The 26,429-nt window shown below is 38.1% G+C and overlaps 1 long non-coding RNA gene across 2 annotated transcripts in view; it reads left to right on the top strand.

Moving 5' to 3' along the window:
* Positions 1-10,700: 10,700 nt before the first annotated feature.
* The window catches only part of LOC118160197, a 28,068-nt gene continuing 12,339 nt past the window's right edge, over positions 10,701-26,429 (top strand). The window contains exons 1-5 of one of the 2 annotated variants that reach the window (XR_004747352.1): positions 10,701-10,829; positions 12,603-12,717; positions 20,678-20,751; positions 23,192-23,264; positions 24,019-25,439. This is a non-coding gene — a long non-coding RNA (uncharacterized LOC118160197). Of the gene's footprint in view, positions 10,830-12,113; positions 12,276-12,434; positions 12,718-20,677; positions 20,752-23,191; positions 23,265-24,018; positions 25,440-26,429 lie in introns of those variants that run through there. The other variant, XR_004747353.1, reaches the window with a different exon arrangement.

A 26,429-nucleotide genomic window follows, 5' to 3' on the forward strand; every position in this document is an offset into this window, starting at 1 on the left:
TTGCCTGACTGCCACTGAGTTGATGTTTTCATAGAACCACCTAATATGACTCCCAGATCCCTAGGGATTGCTAAGCTATAATATTGGTTCACTGTGCGTATAAACTGTCCTTGTTTGTGTGCATCACTCTGCATTTATTAACATCATCTACCATTCTATTATCCAACAATACAGTACCACTCTATCCATTGCAACTCTTTGCTGATTGTTTTTTCTTTTACTACCCTGAATAATTTTAGTCAGCAAACTTCGTCACCGTATTTGCTTCCCTTTTCAAGGTCACATATAAATATGTTTCACAACAGAAGTGCTAGCACAGATCCCTATGGAAAACCATTGGTGATCCTCCTCCCCCCCACCCTCCATTGTGAAAACTGGACATTTATTTCTAATCAGTTTCCTATCTTCTAACCAGTTATATAGAATATAGAGAGTTTAGGTATTTTAAGAGATTTTGGTGAGGAAAATTACCTTTTGTAACAAATTTGAGCCCCTCCTGGACACATACAGAGTGAGGCCTTCAGGGAACACTAAAAAGCTTCTGAGGCAAGAATTCACTCTGTGAAGGTTGTTATATTTGTCCATATGCCTGTTAGCTTTGTTCTAATGATTTTATTTTCATTCTTATGCAGTTCAGGGATGAGATAGAAATGTATAGGAGTGGCCTCATGGTACCTGCTGAAAATCATTCGCTTTCAGTGCCGCGTCAGAGCCCGCTGCCCTGGCTGCCCACCATGATGAACAACTCGTTGTTGTAAATGGATTCAGTAGTGCAAAGATGGGAAGTGGTATCCTTTTGGTTTTAATTTCCCCCCTAAGGGCAATTTGTTCCAATTAGTGCCTTGGCTAGCAATTATTGTTGCACAGTGCTCTGACTTTCTTCCGTCTGAACCAGCTGAATCAAAATCAGGGAGTCTCACATGCAACATAATATGGATCCTGGCCTAAGTGCACCTTCCCTAGAGAAGATCTCTTGCTGGGACTGGTTGCAGTGTTTTCTGGAAGAGGTTTTCTCTCGCTGTCAGGCTTGGTCTTCTCTTCCATGGGTATATGGGAGTCATTTTATAAACCTTAGGGCAGCCTTTCTTTGCTGCAAGGGCACGTGTTGCTAATGGGAAAGGACAAAACAACCCACCCACACCTGCGTGAGTGACCTTGTTGCTGACCTCCTCTCCTGGCCGGCAAGAACCCTGATGGCTTGGGCCCCTCACTGGGCACAGAAGGGTCACAACCAAGGCAACGTGGGGTGGCAAGACGCTCGCTCACACCACTCACCAGATCCGTATATCATGTCCTCTTTTCGTAAGGACAAACCCACATCAGATGGTTATGTAAAGGCTGGTTGTGTCACATATCTAGAAATGAAGATCCATCAGAAAATGCAGCTGACTATTTCATTCAAAGGGCTTCCTCTGAGTATAAAATTTTAATGGTGAAGGAAGAGTCTTGACAGAACTTTAGTTGTTGGGTTGTACATTTAGGACATTGAAAAATTTATTTAAAGGAAGAGCTAAGCTAATGGAGAGCTAATCATGACTAGTAATCTATTTTCCATACAAATAATTATGAAAACAAAACAAAACAAAAGACTGCATAAATTCAGCCACTCATCTTCTGTTATCATCTGAAACTAAGTAATATGGCAAATTTTAATTTCCTGGAGGTATATTTGCCTATACTGTCTTCAGCCACTAGATATCTTTGAACATTACCAAGCAATGAGGAAACCCCATTATCTGAATTAGTGTATTCATTTTCCTACCATTCTCAAAAATACTTGGTAAGAAAAGTTATTGAAGAAGACACAGCTGACTGAATCTTAAAGCCTTCATTTATGAAAAGGTAAACAACGTTCACTTAGTGCTCTATACCAAAAAATAAAAAAATAAATTAAAATTTGGGGTGTGGAGAGTCCATGCTAGGTTTACTTTTTTTTTCTTTTTTCTTTTTTTTTTTTTTTTTTCTTTCCGTTGGAGCTAGACTCTGATGTGAGCTACTGGCAAGCACTCACTTAATCCCTTTGGGTTATTAGCAATCAAGTCTCCAAATGCAAACTGCAGCCCAGCACTCTCTGAGGTCAATAGAGAGACTGCCATTACATTCAAAAAGGCTTTGAACCAATTAATGCAAAGAATAAGTCACAATATGCTGACTGCACTAGGATAGATTTGGATTTGAATTCCTCAGTCTGTGCTTAGAATGAAAAGACCATAGGCTTCCATTACGTGAATGGCTTCCACCAGCACAAAATTCCACAGCAGCAGAGGATTCCTGTGATCTGTTTTCAGGGGACTAAAGAGTCTTAAAAGGTAAATTTTATTCTGGTATGATCATAAATGACCATATAACACACAAAGGATACGGTAGGTTTTGTGTAGTTCCTAATAATTGCTGTTAAACTGTTTGATCCTAAATGTTCCCTATGTGATGATATCTGCATCTACATCTTCTAAGACTTCATGATGCCTACAGTCATAGTTAAAGCAGTACATTACCTAAATAGGCATCACATTGCTCACCGCTTAAATTTAGCCATTTCTGGGATAATATCTGGCAAGTAGTTAAAAGGCTACACAAAAATTTAGAGTAGGAAATAAATAGCAGGTCCATTAGAAGAGACAGCACCTCGAACGGCACACTGCCTCCTAGCAACTGGCCTGAGAATTTGTTTAATAATGAGTCAGAAGGAAGGGTCCCATGTACACCAACACTGCTTTCCATGGCACTGCATATTTTTCTTGGAGGATTTCCAGCTAAGCACAGGCTTAGCTCAACCTTGCTCAGCTCAGGAGCAGCGAAGAAAGCATAGGTCATTACGATAGTGATTCAGGATAAATTTGTGAAAATATAATACCTTTCTCTGCTGTTTACCTCAGTCAAATGGCAGCACCTCTGACACTGTTTATCTCTGCCTTAACAAAAGTCAAGAACTGATAAAATATTTTCTTTCTCTATTACATTAGTAATGTTGATGAATTGTGGGAGACAATGAAGGTGCAACAATGCTCCTTCCCGAAAAGCCATGTGATAGTTTAGAAAGAAAAAGATTTCTGAAAGCCATTGCTATGTTACACTAAAAATCAGGGTTTAATTGAGACAGGATCATTTTCAATGCTTTTGATATGCAAAAGGTATCAAATGAATATAGTATTCATCTCTAATTCATTTTTCTTACATTTATTTCCTGTGCCTGTATCTGTGATCAGATCTTACACTTATCACTGGAATTTCACAGAAAATGCTGTAACAGCATTTAAATATGGAGGTGATGAGTCCCATCAGCAGCTCTTGCTACTGCATAAAGAATAAACATTACTACATACTCAAAATATTATGAAACACAAAATTATAAAACATGATAATAAATGCTGTAATAAACACCATGCTTTATTTTTAAAATGTGTGTATACCTTGTACCAAAAATAAAGCAAGAATAACATGCCGTAATGGAGCATCATTTACCGTTCTATATTCTTTACAAATCCAAACCTAAAAAATGGCAGAGCATTTGTAATCTGCGGCTTTATTCAGAAGTACTTGGGAGATCTGTGGAATGCAGTCAAATCTTCAGATCTGTCGTACAATTGGTAATTTTCACTTGGCTTTCTGGGTCTCCTCACCGCAAAGCACCAGCAATGATTGTCTTTTGAAGAGAGCCTACTTAGCAGCTGAGAAGACAAAGCTGGATCGTGTATCCACGATCCACCCCACCTCAACGCAGGAGTTTCCGTATCACAAGTATGTCAGCCACTTCAGTGAGGCTATCTGTGTAGTAAGACTGTGGTGTGTAAATACAGGATGATATGGCCTTCTATTCAACTACAGAAAAGAGCCAATCAAATGGAAAACAGGAATCTTATAAACAACCTCCTCAACATTCTCTTTATGAGGTTTAATACACAATTTTCTGGTCCCAGGGGAGGCACCAACTAAACTCTCTCAAAAGAAATCGCATTGTTATCACGTAGCTTGTTTGTTGTGGCAAGCAAGCAGATGCTAGTCAACCAGAATAATAAGGCTTTGATATAATTATCTGATACAGACCTGCACGAGACATAAGGAATGCTGAAAAGGTGATTTACCACAGATTCAGTCCGGGGACACAAAGAGAAATCTGAGGTTTTTGTTCCAGAGCTCTAGTAAATTCATTGTGCACCATGCATTTGGAGTTAGACTTACATGACTTCCTTTTGGAGTGTTTATATATATGCTAGTTTTTAATGTCACCTTCCACACTGAAAGTATTTTGCAGCAACTGTTTTAACATCATGTTGTGTCAACCTGGTGGGGCTCTGATGGCTTAGGTTCCAACCAGTCTGCTTTCCTGGAGGATTTTCTGCTTGGAAAGTGTTTCCTGCTTGGAAATGCCCACTACAGTGAAGTTGTAGTTCAAGAGCATCCTCTTAGATTACAGGAAACCCCAAAATAGGGCTTTTTCCTAATGTAGCATTCCCTAATGGGGTAGCTTAAGCTACATTATTCCTGTCATTGCACTAATGCCTCCTGAAATGGGCATTAGGTTTTTGGTGTCTGTTAAGTCAAATATAAAACAAAATAAAAATGGACATTATTGAAGACACAAGTTGCCAAACCAACATTTGAGGCATATTTGGTGATAGTACACTCACATTGGTTAAATTAGGTCTTTAGTTTGGTCCACATTCATAGGAGGAACATTTCAGCTCATTTTATTATATCAAATTATATATCAATATATATATCAAAACTAGCTCTTAGTTCTCTGCTGGTTAATGGAATAAATGGCATGAGGGCACAAGACTCCAAAGTAAATGGGAACATCAGTACCACAGTGTACTTTAGTAAGTTCCTGTAGTCTCTGTGTTTGTGGGGGACATTTTGAAGATCAGTTCTCTGACCTCTGTGTCAGAGAATATTCAGGTCAGATACTATTCCCAAAATTGCACTTCAAGTCTTCGGCAAACTGTTGATTATAAGCAATGGTCTGAGGCGATATGACTCTCTTTGACTTCATTATAAAGTGAGCAGGTTCATAGTTTATAGCTGAAGTTTGATCCTGACTAGCAAAAAGATGTAAATGTGAATTACTCTTTAATCTGGTTGGTTTCCCCGCAGCACAATTGTTTTGATCACCTGGCCAAAAGTGGGAGAAGGGTCTCATATACAAAAGTGTGAATTATCCCGTATGTTCCTGGTGAAGATTAACATAGAAACAAAGAGAAGCAAACTGTACTTAAAAGCTATTTGGTACTACACTTAATAAGTGGTATGCCTTAAAATAGCTCCTTAACACTCGCCATTAATTTTCTTAAAGTTGAAACAGTGGACAAATATTAAAAAAATTAGCCCAAATTAGGCATATAATTTTCCTCAAAGAGGGTTGTTCTGTTCAAACGTGCGAAGCCTGGCACCACTATTGACTGATAGAAGAACATATTGCGTTGGGAGGATGGGTTCCTTAGAATTGTGAAGGATCCACACAACCCTCCGGGCTCATTTGTTTACTTATTTGGATAGTTCTGTTTACGGCCATGCAGCAAAAGCCCTAAATAAAAAGCAACATATGTAGTCAGTCATATACAACATTAAAATCAAACAGATGTATACAAAATACATCTTACAAACCTAATACAGACTTAAACATATATAATCACCTTTACCAAACACAACAAATAACAGGAGATACAATCCAGGCTAGAATTATCTGGCCCAGTTAAATTATATAGTATAGCAGCTTCAGATTTCTTTAAACTAATTACAAAGGTGATGATACAATATGCCTGTGATGCTGCTGTCAGTAAAGATAGCTCTTGCAATAATAAATATAACTTTTCTTTCTTCTTCCTCTCTTTCATTTTTTAAATGTGAGGTAGTGAAGAGTAAATAATTTCTCTAGGTAATACACAGCTTGTGGAAACCTTTGGTTTACTTCTCTGGTGCCGGCATAACATAATAATAAGTAAATGTTACTATGCAAAGTATGTTATTAAATTAATTGTTTCTGCCATGAGAAAAAAATAAATCTGCTTAAATGAGAGAAATACTACCCATCCTATTTCTCCCATAGCATACACAATAATATAAAAGGTTTTGATTTGGTGGTGTGATTACAAGACAAAAAATGCTTAATGAAGAAGAAAAAAACCCACACCTGATAAATGTCTAAACAGGAATGCATCTTAAAGGCCCAGATCCCTTGGATTATGGAGACCTTTCCTTAGTTTTAAGGTGGTGACTTCTTTGGGATTGCACAACAACTGTACTGAATGCCGAGGAAGTTAAAAGAGTTGCCTTGATTTGTATGGTACCAAGATAGTTTGTCTAGACTGTAAAACCTGCACTAATCTAACTAAATTTACAATGTTTGCCTAGTTACAAACAGAAAGTTCTTATGAACATGTTCAGAAGGCTGAAACCATGCAAAAGCCATTTATGTTTGTATCAATAAATTACCATATAAAGTTAAGCTAAAATTTGGTTTGGTCAGACCTTTATCCACTCCAGTAAAACAGTATGAAGCAAATTACCATCCCCCAGTTAGGTGATACCTAACTGCTTGAGCAATCTCTGTCAGTAGCATACAAAGTAAATCACTCATGACTTGTTTAAACGAATGCATTTTGCTTTGCATTGAAACATATCAGGAATACATGGTTTCAACTCCTCTCCTGCAGATGTGGCCTAAATCGTAAAAACCCTATAAACCTTGTTAAACTGTCACGATCCTTCCAGCAATTCTGCGGTGTTTGTCGTTTGAATACACGGCCTGAGATGCCAACCTCCTACCCAGGTAGGTTTGAGCCAGCTTGAATCTAAGTTTTGTTTTCATCCTGTAAAAACAAGGAGAGGTTACAGAGTTGTCACTGGGATATGAAGTTTCCAAAATATGAGGCTGCCCATGCATGCTGTCAACAATCAGACCCACGTAAGCATTTAATTTACCATCACGAACAAAGAATATGCCGTGAGGTGCAAAACTGAATCTCTCTCCTGGTTGTGCAAGCTGCTGACAGTTCAGAGGAAATCCAGATGCATTTGCATGGAGTAAACTTCTGTAAACATGTTCTGCACTCCAGCAAAGAAATAAATGTCAAGGTAAGCTTGGCAAGCAACAAAAAAGGATGAGTCATATTTCTCCAGTTTCATTCCAAAGATGCTATCTTTTACCTTCCTCAGTCCTGTAGTCACAAGACTGACAGTGTTTCTGCTCCTTTATGGGAAACAGTATTCAAACACTGTGGGTAAATGATTTAGTGGAGCCCCACAGTCATTTTTCACACATACTATGTTTTCATTACCTAAATCTGGAAGGAATAAGTTTCCATATGCAGCAATCGATGTGAAATTACCTATCTAAAATGTTTATAAGTCACTCCTCATCCGTTCTTGTAGCTGATGTATTTACATTAGAATATATAAGATGAAGTCAATTTATGAAAGACTTGTCAAGTACTTAATGTAAAATGCTATGTCCACTTTGCAAAAGAAGAAACTGAGGTGGCGTCCCTAAGACTGCGCATCCAAGCAGTCCTTAGATTTGGGGTGTTTAAGTTCTGATTAATCACATTGACATGTCTTGGAAACTTATTTTCAAGACTGCTATGCATTGTAGTTTTCAATTAACATCAACATGGTCTATATACATCTACTGCATCTGAAATTCAGGCCAAGTACTCAGAAATTAAGGAATTGGGAAGGAAAGGCCACTTTGGAAAAGATCTGCACAAGATTACATGTGATGTCTGGGACACAGCCCAGAACTAAACTCTGTCCCGTAGTCTCAGACCAGAGAATTAACAGAGTAATTATTGTTCCTGCTAATGCTACTGATTAGCAAGTCTTTTCCTAACACTGACAGTTAAAAGAGGCATTAAAAGTACTTTCTGTCTAGCCCATCCCTATTCCCTACAGGTTTGCTAATCTGACTGTGCCTAATTAACATATCTTTTTTTTTTTTTTTTTCCCCAGAATGCTTGATTATTTTCACTTTGGTGAACAAAAGTCAGTACATGATACAAATATACAAATATTATGTATCCTTGAAAATGCAGTGGAAATGTTCTAATGACTTTGTGTTACTCTTCGCGATTAGCATTGCAGAACACAGCCATGCTCTTTTTTTTTTTTTTTTGGTAAATTTCTATCTAACAGAGAAAATAAAATCTGGATTATAAAACCATTTGTGATCTGTTGAATTCATCATATTTCTATGCCTGTCAACTCAATATGAAATAAGTTTAATATATATAAAGCTCAGCATTTACAAAGGAGTTGGAAGTTAGGCTTTAAGGACTTTTTATTCGTGCTTACGTACATCGATATGCATGCTGATGCAGAGAGAAGACATTCATTTGGGTGCCAGTGAACAATACCATGACTATTTTAAAAAGCCAAGTCACCACATTTTCATTCAGTTCTGCCTATTGTCATTAGCTAAGTGCAAGAAAGAGCAGTATCCAGAAAAGCCATTTTGAAACCTTACAACAATTATCTCTAACAGAGCGATAGAAACATTTCTAAGACATACATCTTGCTGTTATTGTTTTATAAATCTCTCAGAAGCAGGTTTCTGTATTTTGGAGGTATTTCTGGTTCCTCTTGGTTATGAAGAAACCAGAAGGATTTCTTACAGCACTGGCTCTGGAAGCTTAAGTTTTGCCATTTTCAGGCTAGAGAAATAAGCACAGATGTACAGGAGAGAAACACTAAAAGCAAGAGAGATGCAAGGTTGGTTCAGGGAAGCTCTAACCTTATCTGTGTGGATTCATTCAGCTTTGCTTTAACCACACTTAGCGATGTGGTTCCCCCAGCTGTGCCGGCACACATCCGTTGAAGTCATGGGGGTGGCAAGACTACAGCTGAGGAAGCTATCAGCCCTTCTATGATCAGCAGCCAAGCAAGATCTTCCCGTACACCCCCCTGTCCCAGCCCAGCTCTCACATATCTCTTCCTTTGCATTTCCATGTGTCAATATTGTCACTTACCTGCTTCCTGCTACTCTCTCATGGTATCTTTATCTTTGTTTTTTCAACGTTGGAAGAAAAAGATATATAGTTAAACCTGTCAAATGATACAGTGATATAGTCATAAAATGATATAGTCATGCATATCACACTCTGTAACAACAAGATGTGTTTACTGTGTCCTCCCACTGTACCTTTTCCCCCGTTACTCAGCCTCAGATCAGAGTTTCAGATGAAATTCATCTCTCCTGACTTCAGACATCAGCCCCTCAGCCCGTCTCCTGCGGGTCTGATGTATGATCATGGAAAGAAATAGGTGCTTAGAAACACGATTCATCCCCTGTATTTTAGATCCCTGCCTTAGGATGAAACAGTGTGCATCTTAGAAGACCCTCTTTCTTTCCACTAAAAGTGTAGCCCAGAAACATAGCTCAACCGCAGATAGCCCTGTTTCAGACACTTATATTTGGCCAGACAGATCCTAGTAATACTTAGGAGGCCATGTCAATTATTTTGTGTTTTTCTGACTCCTGGAAACTGTGAAATTTCCCATTCTACATGTAGAGTACCAGTGGCAAATTGTTCTGACATAGGACTGCAACACTTTAATTGTCCTACCACATATAGACTGGAAAAAAACAAACAGAATTAGAAACGGGGTGACAGGTGAAAACCATAATTTCAGCTACAAACAAAAAATGAATATTTAGAATTGGCAGTATTAAATAACCTTTTACTTAAGAAAATTTTTCCATACAATTGCTGCTTGCAAGTGTGCAATTCATATGTTATAAATAAAATAAAGTTTCAACAAAATCCAAATCAACAGAAACTGTAACCCCCAAAATAATCTTGTTCACTTTTACACTACAGGTTTGGCTTGATGCTTTAGATATTACAGCTGCCACTCTTCTACTAGTTTCTAGACATGAAAGATTGGATTTATGGCCCTACAAGCATGGAGGTGAGGAATCATAAGAAAAATAAGCACATTGATTCACATGAAAAGTATGTGCCAAATAAAGCCTTAAATCATTTTATGTAGCCTGTCACTCAAACATATTTGACTGTCATCCAAATTGTTGGAATTGTCTTTCATACTGAAAAAAATCTGTTTATTTTTAGGCTAATTGGAAAAGCAACAGATTATATTTAAATTAATGAATAAGTCAAGTTGTTTTTATAAGCTTAGTAATATTTTCCATTGTCCCTCCCTCCTTAACACCTATCTTTATTGCCTAATCATTCACATACTTAATTTTTTTTGCATTTAGATGAGTCATGAAGAGCACATTACGATGATAAATATATCATCTCTGCTTCCTCTTAGTGTTAACTCAGCTGCATGATTCACGCCATAAACCTATTTTACTCATTCTATCCTTTGTTGTTCATAACCTTGGCTGTTCACATCAACAGTATTGCTAGAATCACATGTTCTTACTTAAAAACTAACATAAAGGTTTTATCTGCTTTACATATAATAAATTCAGTCTGGCACTTTTTTTTTCTTTCTTTTTTTTTTTTTTTTAATTCTCCTATGCGAACTATTCACATGAAATAAATGGTATTGCAATGCAAGCTGAAGAAGCTAGCCTTATACACGAAGGTCGTATTTCTGCATTGTGATGCTATCTAACTGACTTGTTTGATTTAATTAATTTTTGTAAAAGATGTTTAGGAGGCTCTTTCTTTCTTTTACAGCTTAGACCACTGTTTGAAGCTCAGCTGGGACTGCTTCCCAGTGATGTGTTAGAAAATCGATGCACCCCCTGTGTGGGGCCCACACAGAATCCTACTCTGGGCTTTCTTGCATGACCCCAAGGGCTACACTTATCTTCACAGCATCCCTGAAACTCAGAGTACAAACCTTGCTTCTCTGAATTCGTGTGAGTAACAAATGAATTTGTAATAGTTCTTAGACTGTAATGTTTGATGATCCCAACTGAGAGCAATTACGTGTGTCATTAAAGCAACATGTAGCTGATATGAAATGTTCTAAAGATAGTAATACAGCCTTACGTGTGTGTCTGACTGAGGAGCAAGGTAACAGAAGCTCTTCCTTAATAGGAAGTTATGGGAAAACAAAACAAAAAAGCAGCACAGCACCAGTTGTTTTCTGAACAATCCTCTCTGAGCAATAAGAGGCTCCATCTTGAAATTAAATCGCCGGTTTGCCCGGTTCATGAGCCTGGAGGTCAAAGGAGCACGGGACAATTAGAAGTCACTGGTTAATGACGAGGTGGAGAGCAAATTGAGAGATCTTCTGGAAGTGAACATAAGGACACACACTGTCGGTGTCTGGATGCAGAAAGAACATTTTTCAGCTTCCAGGCTTCCAGCCTTAGAAAAAGATAGGCAAGTACAGACATTATTTTTTTTTTTTTCCCTTAAAAAAAATAATTTCAAATAAAAGTGTTCCCTTCTTCCCCCCCAAAAAAGTACTCAATAACCAGTGGTCTGTCTTTCCATTCAGGGCTGAACATATGCCAGATTTATTTGGAAGGGGCTTTGCTGGGGTGTGATGTGGGAGTATGTGCTATGAAGCTTGGTGTTAAGAGATGGGGGGAGCAAGCAGGGGCAGGGTGTGTACGTGTGTGAAGGAGACTGGAAAACTTCTTTAGCTGGCTTATCCCTGGTAAATTTTTATCTGTTGCTCCAAAAGATCAAGTACCACTGAATACAAATCTGCTATGATTTGCACTGAGTAGCCCTAGCCCAGTTCATGGTCCAGCCCTATACCAGGAAATTGTGTGGCAAATTGGCAAAGGATGTATTTTTCACTGATGCAAATGGAAATCTTGCTATTAACTTCTGTGGGTCAACTAAAGCTCCTACTCGAACTTGCTTTTTAAATGTCTTGACCATGGATCTTTGAACACCTTCAGTAGCCATTTCATTCCAGACATTTAAACAGCAATTAAACTCAATTTTCCATTTTCATTCAAGGATGAAAGTCAGAGTAAGTTTTTACATAACTCATATTTCCATGGTTAATTTTAATATGCAGATTAAACAAAAAATGATGTGCTACTTGAAAAGCTCATTTCCTTAGAAATCACCTCACCAGCCTTTCCTCCATCCACTCATTCGGTGGCGGGCTGCAGGACACCTTCCCTCTCCAGGTGGGATTTCAACATCCACCCACAGCCCTGCCTCCTCCATTGCTCAGCAGCATCTCCACAGCAGGTCCAACTGGCTCTGACATCTGCAAGAGGCTGCCCTTCAGAAGCTGGGCCCAGGAAATGAAACATGGTGACTGAGAGAGGCTTCTCCCAAGAAAAACAGGACATACATAGCTGCAGCACCACACCTGGGGAGGAAAATGTTCAAGTAAGATGAGACCGTGTCTTACTTAAAACGTAGGCATTCCAGCTCTTCCTTTGAGCCCCCTTTCTGTGGACTGATTCTTCCTGGATGGAAATGCCTCTGAAGAACATCACTTTTCTTACTTTCAGAGTACGTATATATATATATTTCATAATTAGGCAGCCCTTCTGTTTTCTGTGTCTACAATCTGCTCTTGCCAAACTCATCTGATGAAGAAACAAATTGACACTGGAAACATCCCTCTGACCACCCTGCCTCATGTACTGCATGCGGCACATCAGCACGGGAGGACTCCCTGTTTCTAAAATTGAGCTGTCTCTTTATTAACAGACTCACTTACCAGGACACTGAGCCAGCAAATCAGATGCACACAACTCGCCTGTCTGTGCTGCCTCCAAGCTCTGCCTTCCTGCAACATGTGCTCTTCTCTCCAAGGTCAGAGCAGGTAATTTAGTGTGTAAGTCCCTGCAGGTGGCTAACTATCTTCTTTCATGCTGTTTATTGCACTGGTAATCTGTGAAAAGCTCTTAAAATGATTTATTTATTTATGCTATGACAAAGTCACATGTAATATTCAAAAAGATAATGAAGCGTCTCCCAAGATTTCTATAGTTGATTTAAAAACTGCTTAGAAATCTACTTGTTTTGTGTTTCATTTCATTATTATTTGAAACAGATGAATTATTCTAGAATTTACAGTCACACAGTAATCAGAAAAGTATTAATGAATACAGATGATACTTTTCAAAATAGTATATGCATATATAAAAATTCCTTCTTATTTTGTGTTTTAGAATTATTCACATTAAATATGAGTTGCCTTATCTAAAGACATAATCAATGGATTTCTTTTTCTTAAGAGCAGTGACTATTATCTTGATTCAGGAAGTAAATTAAATACCTCAGAATATAGACCATCTTTCCAAATATAGAAAAAAATGGGTGGGACAAATATTTGCTGCATCTTGTATTGTTTGCAAGGAGTAGTAGCTTTCCTTGTGTCATTGCAAATGATATAAACATGTTATTGCTTGCTTGTTGGCATACAGGCTAGAAATAAACTTATTATCTATTTAATATATGCCCATCCTACTAGATCTCAGGTTTCTATCCAATGAGTTAAAGAGTTACTCTCAACTTTCGTGCTATGAGTTAAATCTCAGCCCCACAAACATCAGTGGGAGCTTTGCCATTAAGTTAATTGGGACCAGGAATTCACTCAATCAGTATTTCTTGGAGAAGACCTTAAATACTGTGTTAAAAATCAAATGAGAGAAATCTCAACCTACAAATATGTATGGCATTCATTTCTATCCTAATGTTAAATGACTTAAGTCAATACCCAGAGGCAGTTAAATTAAGCTTAGTTAGAGCTTTTACTTTCGGCTAAAAATTCAGCAACTCACGTCCAGAATAGATTTTGTTTTCACTAAGACAGAAACAGACTCCAGATATTTAGCCTGTGACACAGCCATGATAGTTATTTTAGACCATGCATCAGCCTACAGTCGATGGCTTAAGCTGTCAATGTCAAAGTCTTAAGGTTGTCTTAGAAGCCCTTCTTACTGTGCTGGAAAATGCATATGGTTGTGTGGAAGTCACAGCATGCAGGCATGTTTCCTGACAAAACAAGCAAATACATTAGCCAAGGATTTGTCTTAAAAGCCGTGTGTCGCTTCAGTGACAGCTGATCAGTAGTGCCCTTCCAGCTGAAGAAATTCAGTTGCCCCTTGACAGCATGAATATTAGTAACTTCTTAATATACAACAGCATTTTGAATTTGGAAATTACATCAGTGATACCATGGCCTATATGTACCACCCAGTAATATGCAACATTTTTCACAGCTGTTTTGGCTTTCAATTGGAGCAGGAGGAAAATACTACGATCGCACTACCTAAAAATACAGCCTTGCCATTTCTGCGAAACCCTCGATACAAACGCAAGCTGGGATCATCAGAGCGAGGACGAGAGCGTTCAGTGCAGCACCCAGGCTGTGCAAACACAGCATTGAGCCAACTTTATTTTCTCCTGGTTGGAAGCCTGTCAGGGCCAGTGTATAGCAGGGTTTAAAGGCTAGTGTAGATGCCAGCAGTCTCAAAGGGCTATTTGAGTAGCCAGGATTATTGGGGCATAAAGGAACCACAAAGCCCCTGCTCTCTGACTGCCGCGTGCCAATAGCACGCAGCAAGGGAGCAACAGGAGATGCTTCCAGCAGATGAAAATTTTATTTCTCCAAGGGTATCTCTTCATAACCAGCTCCTGTGGGATCCCAGACTCATGCAAATATGCCTCAGTTTACCAGGGCAATGGTTCTGTAGTTCTGGGGAGACAGCTGAAGTGCTGCAGATTGCATTTTAAAGACGTGATGCTGACAAATTAAGTTCAAAGTCTTAGCAGGGCCCTTCCAAATGGCAGCTCTCCAGGGCTAGACAGTTATAGCAGTAAGTTCTATAAATCTTTTCAGAAGCTCCTTGGGCTTCAAATACTTCCAACATTTCGTCATACCCTTTAAACAGGGAAAATTGCCCAATCCCTTTTTGGAGGCCAGCATAATTATACTCTTGGAAAATAATAATAATAATAAAGTTTAAAAACCAGAGCACCGTAGTTCGCACCATGTGATAGAATTAGTTAATTCACACAGTAAATACTGGCAAAAATGTTAATACAATGGCTGTCTTAGATGCAGTCTTGAAAATGTATGTTGATGCAAAGAAGTGCAAAAAGAGCTTTTAAGAGATTTGTTTGGGGCTTTTCATTGTAGCTTGGGAGAAGTTTAATTCCAGATATAAAACTTCTGTCAAGCTATTGTACATATCTCACACTGCAATGTGCATTTTGTTATTTAAGCATGTCCCATACAAAACCAACTGGACTAAACGCTTGTGTTTCTTTCAGTCTATTACTTTTTCCTCCATCATATTTGCTTGCTACAGCTGTCCAGGTTAATTAGTATTCTGGAATATTTTGGAGGAAATACATATGAATGCAAGTGTCAGAAGTGTCTCTTCTTCTACAGCAATAAAGCTGATCAAATTATTACAGCTAAATGCTCATAGGAGAGCTCACAGGACAGTATAAGCTATGTATATGCAATTTGCTAACTCCTTGAACGATTCAAATACAGCATCACTTCTTTAAAAATGAAAAATCTTGTGTGAATTTACACTCTACAGTAACACTCTAAAGAAGTTGCTTTTCTTCTGTGGTGACTGAAGTAATCCTGGTAAAATTTAGCATCCATCCTCACATGCTGTGTGTTTTTCTTACAAATTTTTCTCAGACGAGCATAAAACAAAATAATTCAGAGAGAACCTGGGACAGTTTTACATGGCTTCAAAGGAAGAAAATAATCAAACTAAAGAAGATTAAAAAAAAGAAAGAAAGGAAATAACAGTCTGACAAACTGAACAAATGTGATGCACTGTGTTTGGACCCTGTTATATTTCAGGCTCTCACAATACCTTCACTTGGCAAGACATTAATCATTCTTCATTTATTTTTTACACTGATGGATGGTGAAGGTGATTTTGGTGTTCACAAAATACCTTAATTCATCTGACACAAAGTGCTCTTCTATTCTTACATGGAAAAAGGAAGACAGATTTAGTGCCATTTATATCATCTTAATTGAATACTCACATAAATGAGTTGCTGGATTTGTGCCAAAATTTCAGGAAGGTAGAAACCACAAAAAGAGGAGACCCAAATGAATGTTGGACATTAGAAACTTTTCCTGAAGTGTATGTTGTTGACAGTCCATAATTTCAGGTTAAGCAAATTCTCTGGATTTCCTCTTATGTGTGTGATCTAAAAGAGAAACTTTGGGATAATGAGGAAGAGAAACATCTTATCTGGGGATAAACAGGTAGTAACTGGAAGAAACCCACAGGTGTGGCTGCAATGCTGGTGTTTGCCATTTCAGCACTAGATGGTAGGACTGATGAAGCCAAAAGGCCAGCAGAGGTGAGGCCCTTCCAGGCAAGCATGTGCAAGCCAGAGGATGGAGCTGAGGAACAGGACATCTCTGTGAAGCAACAACTGAATGGTGGCCTCACAGGGAGAAGAGCGCAGCAGTAGCAAAGAGTAGTGCCAAACCTGAAGAGATCAAATTGCCTCAATTTCAACAAGTGGCTAATTATATATATATATATGTCAGTAAAGAAATTGTATGTTCTCCTGTGAATTAAAAAATGCATACTTCTAACTAAATCTCAGCATGTCTGGCATAGCACCTTCAAAAAAAACCTATGTTTAAATGAGGAATACTCACAGAGCCAAGGTACATGGACTGTGAGGAAAAAGGAGCTTAGCCTGTTACAGTACTTAAAAACTGAATCATTTCCAGTATTCTGTGCCAGATAATCATTCAAATGTAAGTTGTACCAGTATGATCTGATACGTCAAGAAACAAGCAAGTTACATCAGTAGTCTTGATCTTATCTGAACACAAAACCTGTGTCTCTTTTTTTTTTTTTTTTTGTGTTCACTGCATCATTTCCCAAAGTTTTTTCTCATGTTCCCTTCCCAGATGAACTTCTCCGTTCATTGTCTGCTAATTCCCCTATACAATTAGCGTGCCCCAGTATAATTCCTTTAGTTCATTGTTTGCTGCCTGAGTACAACCCCAGAATTTGTTTAGTTGTCCTTCTAGTAGCCTGAAGGCTATTTCAGTCACTAAGAGAGTGATTCGATTGCTTAACTTAGGTACCTGATGCTATTTAAGAAGCTCTGGGGTATCTAAGCCACCCATCAGAGACTGATAACACAGGATCTGTGGGAGTTCTACACACTTGGCAGGTAGAGACAAGGATGGGTGACCTTTGCTTCATTTGAAGTTATGCAAGACGCCTATATTTGGGTAACTGAACTGAGCCTCAACAGCTGATTATGATGTGTATTATTGTACTTTTCAGTTTAACTATAGACCAATTTTTTCATGCCTAACGCTGTAAATGTCTTCTTGCAATCTGTTTTCTGAAAAGCAATTAACAGGTAATTATACTCTACTTCATCTTTAGCTCTTGTATGGGAAACTCAAGCACAGGGAGTTAGAATAACATTCAGAAATAAACTGTTATTTACACATTTATTCATTTACCATATTTAACATGCATCATTCAGTTTCTCAGCTTGGCTTTCAGTATCCATAGAAACTGAAGAAGACTAAAAATGGCATCACTTATTTCCTTTTTTGTTTACCGATCTTGAAAAGATTTTCTGAATCTGCAGTGCTGTATCGTATCTCATGGGTATTGGTTTCAATCTACTTTTATGTCAAGTGCTGTATATAGATTAAAAAACATATCACATACCTCATATTTTAGCATTTTGTATTAAAACTGCAGCACTGTTTCATTATGGTACTATTGTTTCATGTCATTGCATTTAAAAATAAATAAATAAATAAATAAAGCCCTCCTTGGTCATTCTGTCCACGCTATGAGTAGATGTTTTGTGTGTTCCTGTTTCATAGTTTTACCATTTTTCATAGCTTGCTACATACCTTTCTTTCTTGACTGCTACTGAAAATGATGTTTGTAGGAGGAAATAGATGGTAAAGTCCTGATGCTCGAAAAATACTTGGCACCTCAAAGCTGTTCCTATGGCAACTGAGGCCTACAGTGGTACTAGAACATCTATGAAACCTTATGTCATTTTTAAACATGGTGTTTTTACAAGTGCAGTTCATTTTGAAAAAATCACATCATACCAACGTTTCTCTGTTAAATTTCATAGACATACATGAACACATGTTCAGTGTTTTTAGAAGCAGACTTCTTTTGATACCATGACTAAGTCATTACATAGTTATGTTTTTGAGATAACAATTCCCATACCATATTACTGCCAGATTTACAAAATTTAATCCTGTTAATATTAGAAAAGGGAGAAAGTGGTCGAACATATTCAAGTATTTTATCTTGAATAATGATTTTTTTTTAAAAAATGAAGCATGGTTGTATGTATACCTAAGACTAAAAACCTCTTATTTTTCTTAACTGCCTTGTTAGTATATAAATATATGCCCAGTTAAAAAATTAACTGTGTATGTATTTTCCTGTGAGTTGCCTCCACTTTCTGAAGCATTCCCTGGACTAGGTTAGAAAACAGTGGTCTGGCCCTGGAGCCTGAGGTGAAACTTGAGATTTGACACTGGTGCTAGACTTTGCCTGGCCAAGGTCACCCCTCTGTCCAGGGCTGAACTCGAGCTTCTGCACATCCCTGGTGCCAGCGTCCAGCCTGCCCCTGCTTCTGGGTCCCACCTGGGGCAGAAGGGATAAAACAGGGACAGTAGGGTAGTCAGTGGAGAGGCATTTGTCTTACAGGCTGGGTGAAGGGAATTTTCCACATTAATCCATCTCTAGAAGTGTATTTCCTCCGTGCTCTCATGAGAATTGCAGTTTTTCCACAGAAGTTTCCCTTATGCTTCAATTGGCTTCTTGTTCCAGGCTGTTTCCACCTCAATAGTTGACTACAGAAATTTAACATTCAAATTCTTCTGGCAGGGAGATACAGGGGCAAGAGTCTTGTCAGAAAAATGAATATCCATGCAAGGGGTTTCATGATACAATGTTTTTTAAAGTAATAATTGCTTTCTAGTGTTCTTTCTCAGCCATTGAAGAATTTACCATCAACGGTGTCTTTTGTGCTTTCCCCTAGGATGGTCTCTTAATAATATAGTGCAAATACAGCAAACTAATTGAAGAATCTATTATCATGCATCATTAGGATGCTTAAAAAGATATTTCAGGTTGTGTTTCTGTCCAGCTTCCTACCTCAGTCTAGGTGGGGGGACTACAGTCACCTCTACTGTGATCAAAGAAGTCATGCACATACCATTCTTCACTGAATACTGCACAGAAAGGGACCTGGATTAGTGTCTCTCACAGAACCTTCACTGCTTTTAGATTATATTTTTCTTACAAGTTGTTTTACTTCTATTATCCTCATTTAGCATGACATGACACAGAGGAAAGGGTAATCGTCTGGGAGATTTGTCCAGCAGTAGAGAAGTAGAAGACACCAGGTGACATCCTCTTCCACCACATGCCTGCATTAAAAATATGTCACCACGTAAAAAGCTAAAGGCCTTATAATTCAAGGTTTTGTTCTATAAGCGTAAAGCAAAAGTGACATCCAGTGGTCTGCAAATCCAGATTGTTCGGAGTTCATATTACAAAAGCACTGCAGAATGTTTCAAAGAAAATTTCATCTTCTTTGCTGACTTCTGTGAATTTGTTCTTCGTTAATCTCTTTTATAAAGTTATAATTTAACTTAAAAAATAAAATCATATTGCTAAAGTTGTGAACAAATTTGGTTTGAACATATAAGGTCTTCAACTGTAGTAAATAAGAAAACATTTCAAAATTGCATGGAAGTGAAAAAGGAGAAAGGTTAACTTTGCAAGGACTTGAATGCTTCATTCTTGACACAGAATTTATGTAATATTTTGGAATAGTTTTCTAAATTTACTTTAACACAAATGTAGATATTTGGTAGGAAATTTTGTACATGTGAGTATATAATGAGCTTGAAAAGATGTGCTTTCTGGCTAAACACTTCCCAGAGTATTCCGCAAAGCAAACTAACAGTTCTGAGCAAAAATGGGCTAGCCACTCAAATACAAATGCAGCGATGGGAGGGAACATAACCCCCCATATGAAAGAGTTAAGAGCATCAATAGCCTTAAATCAGGGCAGACAGAGAAGCACTAGACAATGACATTTTGCATACCTAAACTATTTTGTACTCTGTGCTTCTGTACTGCCTTCTTAACCAAGACTGATTTTAGATAGATAAACCTGCCCATATAACTCTGCTAATGCATTTTTGTCCAGAACTGCTCAAAAGGTTTTTATTTTATGAAGAGCCTACAGCTTTCAACTTCTGGACCTCTGCCTTTTGATACTCAAGACTATCAATACACAGAGTAAATCTCAGAAAATAAATGGAAGAAGACAAAAGAAAAAATACAAGCAAAATATGGAGACACACAAGGAAATGATTAAAAAAAAAAGAAAAAAAATTATAACTAAAAAGACAGGAACAAGAGGCATTGCAAAGGATGAAAGCCTATGCAGTTAGTTTACCATCTTTCCTGGAACAACCACTAGTAATAGGAGCACTATCCAATTACCACAGCAGATTCACCCTTTCTCTTACTGCATAAACCAAGACATGATATACCCATGTTGTCTCATGTACTCTCTCTCCATCTCTCAGTTTTCGAGCCATCATACCATAGGCAGTTTCAAAGGCAAATAGACTATCCCATCACTCTCCACTTGTGATCCAGATTTACCTAAATATACAGGCCTTTCTGTATTCAATAACTCTTAATAATAGTTGAAGATAACTTAATAAAACACTAACTTTTTAAACTTCTTTTCAGGGCAAGAGTGGCTCTCGTCCTGACTCAGGGGTAATGGGACTCCTACTGCCACCACTGCAGTTACATCTGCTGGACAAGAGGTACATTTCATAAGGGGTTGGTACTTTTCCAATTAAAAATAAATAAATCACAGATCCCTGTCTGTTTGATGTACCAATCAGGCACCTCTGTAATCAACCTTTCTGCAGATGGACATTCTTGTTTGGGTGACTTCCATTTGCAGTACAAAGCTAAAAGAGGAAAGAGAGTTTAACTAGGACACAGCCACCAAATTTGGCAGTGTTCCCTTTGAATATTTTTCTAAGGATTTTGTCCATATGAGTTCTGAGAGCAAATGCCAAATGACATGCAAGAGAAAAAGATTAAGCTGATAAAACTGCAGCAGTTTTTTCCTACTATTTTGGCTGCCTGTGGTACACAAATTACATTTTTTTTTGCTTGATTAAAATAAAAGGAAGTAAAAAGTAGGTACTAGCCTTCCTTTTTAATTAAACTGATTAAAATAGACCCTCTGCATGTCTTTCCTTTTTATTTCATATTTCGCTAGCCAAACGGGATCTCAAAAGCACTTTGTTGCAAGATAGGATATCTCTAATGAGATAGCAATTTTTTTTTTTTGTAGGTATCTGCTCATTTTATCTGGACGCCTTATTGTTAATAGTCTCCTCTGCCCAGGCAGCTGTGCCTGTGACAGCAGAACAACATGTTCCCTCCAGTACAGCCTGTGGAGTTATTTCATGTCCGACAAGAGATAAAATGTAAGCTACTCAAAAGGAACCTCCAAATCACCCTGTAAAAGGAAACTGCAGAGAGGCAGGCTGCTGGCAAGAAGAGAGATCAAAGGGCTACGTTAAGGACTTATAGACCATATTTCTCTTTCATCGGGCCAGATTATGCAACCTGCCAGGTGCAGAATACTTGCAGTTTCTAAGGGGTGAGCAAGTATTGCAGATATGCGTGGAGTGAATACCTTCATTTCAATGACACACTCGGAAAACAAAGTCATTTTGCACGGAGGTCAGGATGTGGAGGGAACAGGTGCCAGACGCAGATATTTCAGATGGTTCTTCCACACTTTGTAGCAGGCAAGGGAAAAGATTTAATCTTCATTGTTACAGGGGTTGGTGGATATTTCCCTTCCCTGTTTAGCTAATATTTACTAAAAAGGGAGGGGGACAACCTGGTAATATATTTTTCAGTTTAAGTATTCCTGCAGAGCAGGGCTGTGGGGAGCTGGAGCCCGGCCCTGCTGCGGCCTGGCTGAGGCCGGGGCTGACAGGCCTGGGGCTGATGAGGGGTCCTGGGCCTGGGGCATGTGGGGGAGCCCTGAGTCAAGGGACAGGGACATGGCTGGGGGTTCCTTCCTGGCCCTGATGCTTCTTAAGGGTGGGTTTAAATGGAGAAAGCCACTCATCCCACCCTAAAGCAGATTAATGGTTTCCACTGGGTGCCTAACTTTCAGTCAGCTACATTCACATGAGGTTAATCCCCCACAGCAGATCTCGGCTTAGTCTGTCTAATGCTTCAGGACGAATTTTATCAGGCTGCATTCTTACTAGCAGATTTGGGAATCTTAAAACTTAAGGGCTTGTGTTTTCTTTCCTCCAGCCCTTTGTCACTTGTGTGACTCGTGTGAGCCATCTGGTAGCAGATGTCCTTTGAGGAGAGTTCGGCTGCAAAAAGGCATTAAACGCTTTGGCCTTCTCAGCATCTTCTGTTTATATCTTTCCTCCCCTCAGAGCAGCAGACCAAAGCTTTCTCAGCCTTCCTCTTACCAGTAGTGCAATTACAGAAGGATTTCCTGTTACTCCTTACAGTCATAGCCTTTCTGCTTTTCTCCTCTGTAACAGTGTGTTGCTTTTAGTGCTGCAGCTATGGTGGCTATTTAAGCTGCCATCTTCTGCATCTGGATAGGTAGCAGAACCTTCCCCAGCAGTGGCTTGCTTATCCACCTCTGTTCTCCCAGCCTATTTGTTTCCCTGTGGCTTTACCTATCACCCTTTGAGGATGGTGAAATCCGCTTTTTTGAGTATCTATTGCCTCATAACTTTTCCTCTTTTCACAAAATAGTGAACTCCACAACTGCAGAAGCAGAAGGCTGTTCCCATCATGACCTCTACACTTGTTGAACAGTTAACCCCATTGTAGTATTTTTCCAAATACTTGAAGTACTTCATCACCAACAAGTCCTTTGGATGTAGAAATATAAAAGCATTCAGAAATCAAAATTAACTTCATGTCATGCTTTTGTCTGCTCAAACAGTAGCCCACAGATGTGTTAACAAATGAAGAGAATAGAAAAAAATCTTGCTTTTAAGTTTTTAAAAATGTAAGTCACCCTTGGTAAAGTAGACTCAGTTCAAAGATAAAGGTAAATATAAATATTAGGTCTTTTGTTCTAATTGAGCAATCTGTTGGAAATGAGAAAACCGTACACAGCTTTTCAATATGTTTTGTACTTAATTTAACTTTTTTGTTTGTTTCTTTTTTCCAAAAATATATAATAATTTAAATCTATAGGATCTCAACTGCAGCCCAATGAAACCAATGGAGAATTACTTGCATTTGCTGATGGGTTTTCACTACAACGGAGGTATGGAGCAAGATGCAATGTAGAATGTTCAATCTTTTATGTTAAATCTCAATGAACAAATCTGGGAGGGATAATTTTATTTCTTGCTTATATGCATAATACTATTATCTTCATGATTACCATGTCATATTTTATTGGTTTTACAAGAAACATAGAGTATTCTTAAAAAACACAACACATTATTAATGATCTTGAACAGGGATCTTGTAAAATATAGACTAAAATACCACTCTAAAGTAAAAATAATAGTTTCTTGACATTGTCTTTAGCTTCACTGTCTTTCTGAGTAATTTATACTGCTTTAAAGTCTTAACAAACAAATAAATGTTATGATAAACCATAAATTACCAAAATATTGATGCAATTCTTTAAAAGCACTGTTCAGTGCTAGGAACATAAGGAAAAAGAAAGAAAGAAAGAAAGAAGAAAGGAAGGCACTATCTTATCTCCTCCTCTTCATTTTCTCAGTAGTAGCAAAACAAGGATAACAAAAGTTTGAGCTAACATCCCCAATGCTCTAAACAAAATTTGGGTGAGTATTTCTAAGTGAAAAAGCATGCTTGTCAAGATGAATGTTTTGATGAAAATAAAGTATATCTGTATTTTTATGAAAATAAGACCTTTGAAATTAAAAAAATAAAAAATAAAAAATGACCAGAACCAAAAGATTATTCCAAATAACATAAAATGTTTGCATCCATTCATGTGCAATGACAACATTCAGTATTTCCAGATTTTTGTTTCTTTATTCCAGGGAATACTTTGCAAATGGAGCTTGTACCATTCTGGACAAAGCTGGGACAATGTAAGGTCCTGGGATGCCAAAAAGAATGTTTTATCCTTCATTTGAAACAGATACTGTATTTATAAAGGAGAAATAACAGGTTGATAAGGATTTTGCTTAGAAATCAGGGAGTGATGAAGTGTCTGAGAGAGGTGTGCTTATTTCAACAGATCTTGATTTAAAGCAGATCAAAATCTTTGGCTGAGCAGCCCAGCACCTAACCACACACAAGCTGAGGAAGCTGCATGCCGCATGGGTACTGTGTGTTAGCATTCCAGCTCCTGCTCCCAGACAAAAGCAGCTTTCATTTAAACTGAGAGGTATTGAGTAACAAGCCTCTGCACAGCACAACAAACTGAACACAACTGTCTCAAGTGAGACTCTATTAAAGCATGGGAAATTTGCCACCTCCCCAGGATTTATCATTTTAATTGGAACAAGACAGATTCCATCAATGATGACTGAACAGAGCATCAAGAAGTATGTCTTTAGCAGCTGTTATTATGCAGGAGAGATGAGAGCTAAAGTAGGGGCAGAAACTCTTTTCAGTGTAAACAGATAGCCATCTAATCTGTAGAAGACAGGCAGGAGAAGAAGGGAAACAGGATCTTTCAGATATAATTAATACTGAAAAAGCAAAATAATGTCTTTTCCAATGACCTTATATGGCCACAGCAAGCTTTGGTTGCCTTTAACAAATCTTTCTGCTAGTACTTCAGTAACTTCCCTCCAATTCTTGTTGGCCTATTTGAACAAGAATCTTCAAAGATTCATTCTTTGACCTTCCCAGGTGCTGTTCTTTTAGAATTTCTTTTTATAAGCAGCAAGTTAAGTAGGGATGAAAGAGGACCACCATCAAGAAGGAAAAAATAGCATGCCTTGTTATATATATGGTATTTTCATGTTCTTAAAGTAATTCAATATTGCACCCTCAAGATTGACATAAGAGACCATAACAATTAAGTTTAAGGTTATAATTTTAATCATAGATGAAGCTTAAAGGCCATTTTTTTCCAATGTCTCATAGTCTTTGTGGAAATTACACATTATTGAGCAGAACAGCACAGTACTTAAAGCAGGTTAACTTTTAATGCAAACCTGTTTTCTGCTGTCCAAAAGGTCTTTACTAAACTGAAGATCACTATTCCATTCTCTGAATACATACTGATTTCAGAGCAGACAATATAAGATTAGGGACCTAGCCATAGGAGTGCAGTAAATAAAACAAAACAAAACATAACAAAACAAAACATGTCTCGAACATAGGCTTCCACTTCAGGACACAGGGAGATGGACATACCTGTAGAGGTAATCTAAAAAATACTTATCAGACATTCATCTTGAAATCCCCCATAGAACAGCAATGGTCAGCAATGACTGAAAGACAAATAGTAATAATAATAAAAAATAAAGTCACACAAGATGATGGTGCCAGTGTGATCCACATCTGAATACTGTGATCAGTTTTGGAAAGCAGTGGTAGAAACATCTTAGAGATGAGCAATGCATATGACCATTTGAGAACACTTTATGGATCAAAATTTTCACCTTGAGAAAGATACACATGAAGAAGACATGCCAAGGACCTACAAGAATGATGGTTGGGATCAAGAACAGAATAATGGTTCATTATTTCATAGAATCATAGAATGGCTCAGGTTGGAAGGAACCTTAAAGATCACCTAATTCCAACCCCCCTGCATAGGCAGGGATGCTACACACTAGATCAGGTTGCCCAGGGCCTCATCCAACCTGGTCTTGAACACCTCCAGGGATGGGGCATCCACAGCCTCTCCAGGCAACCTGTTCCAGTGCCTCACCACTTCTGATTTCCTCCTATCTCTAATCTAAATCTCTCCTCTTTTAGTTTAAAACCATTCTCCTTCATCCTGTCGTCATCCAATTGAGCAAAGAATCTCTCTCCATCTTTTTTATAAGTCCCCTTTAAGTGCTGAAATGTTGATATGAGGTGCCCCCAGAGCCTTTCCTTCTTTAGGCTGAACAGCCCCAGCTCTCTCAGCCTTTCTTCAGAGAAGAAATTTATTTATTACAATAAAGGACACCCAATGAAATTGGTAGACAGCAAACTGAAAACAACTTGTTGTTGTTGTTGTTTTACTTAATGTAAAGTAATTAAACTATAGAAATTATAATTCAAAGTACAAATAAATTTAAAAGAGGTGTGATGAATTCAGGGAGTGGAGATCCAAAGCTGCCTACTAAACAGGATAATTCACATGCAGTTTCTTCTACTGGAAAGCTAATTGCTTCTACTGAAGAGCTAATTTTGCTAGTTTTTTACTGGATGAGTAAGATAGAAAGAAAGAAAGAAAGAAAGAAAGAAAAAGAAAGAAAGAAAGAAAGAAAGAAAGAAAGAAAGA

Source organism: Oxyura jamaicensis, chromosome 1 (assembly GCF_011077185.1).
Source record: "Oxyura jamaicensis isolate SHBP4307 breed ruddy duck chromosome 1, BPBGC_Ojam_1.0, whole genome shotgun sequence".
Classification (NCBI taxonomy): Eukaryota; Metazoa; Chordata; class Aves; order Anseriformes; family Anatidae; genus Oxyura; species Oxyura jamaicensis.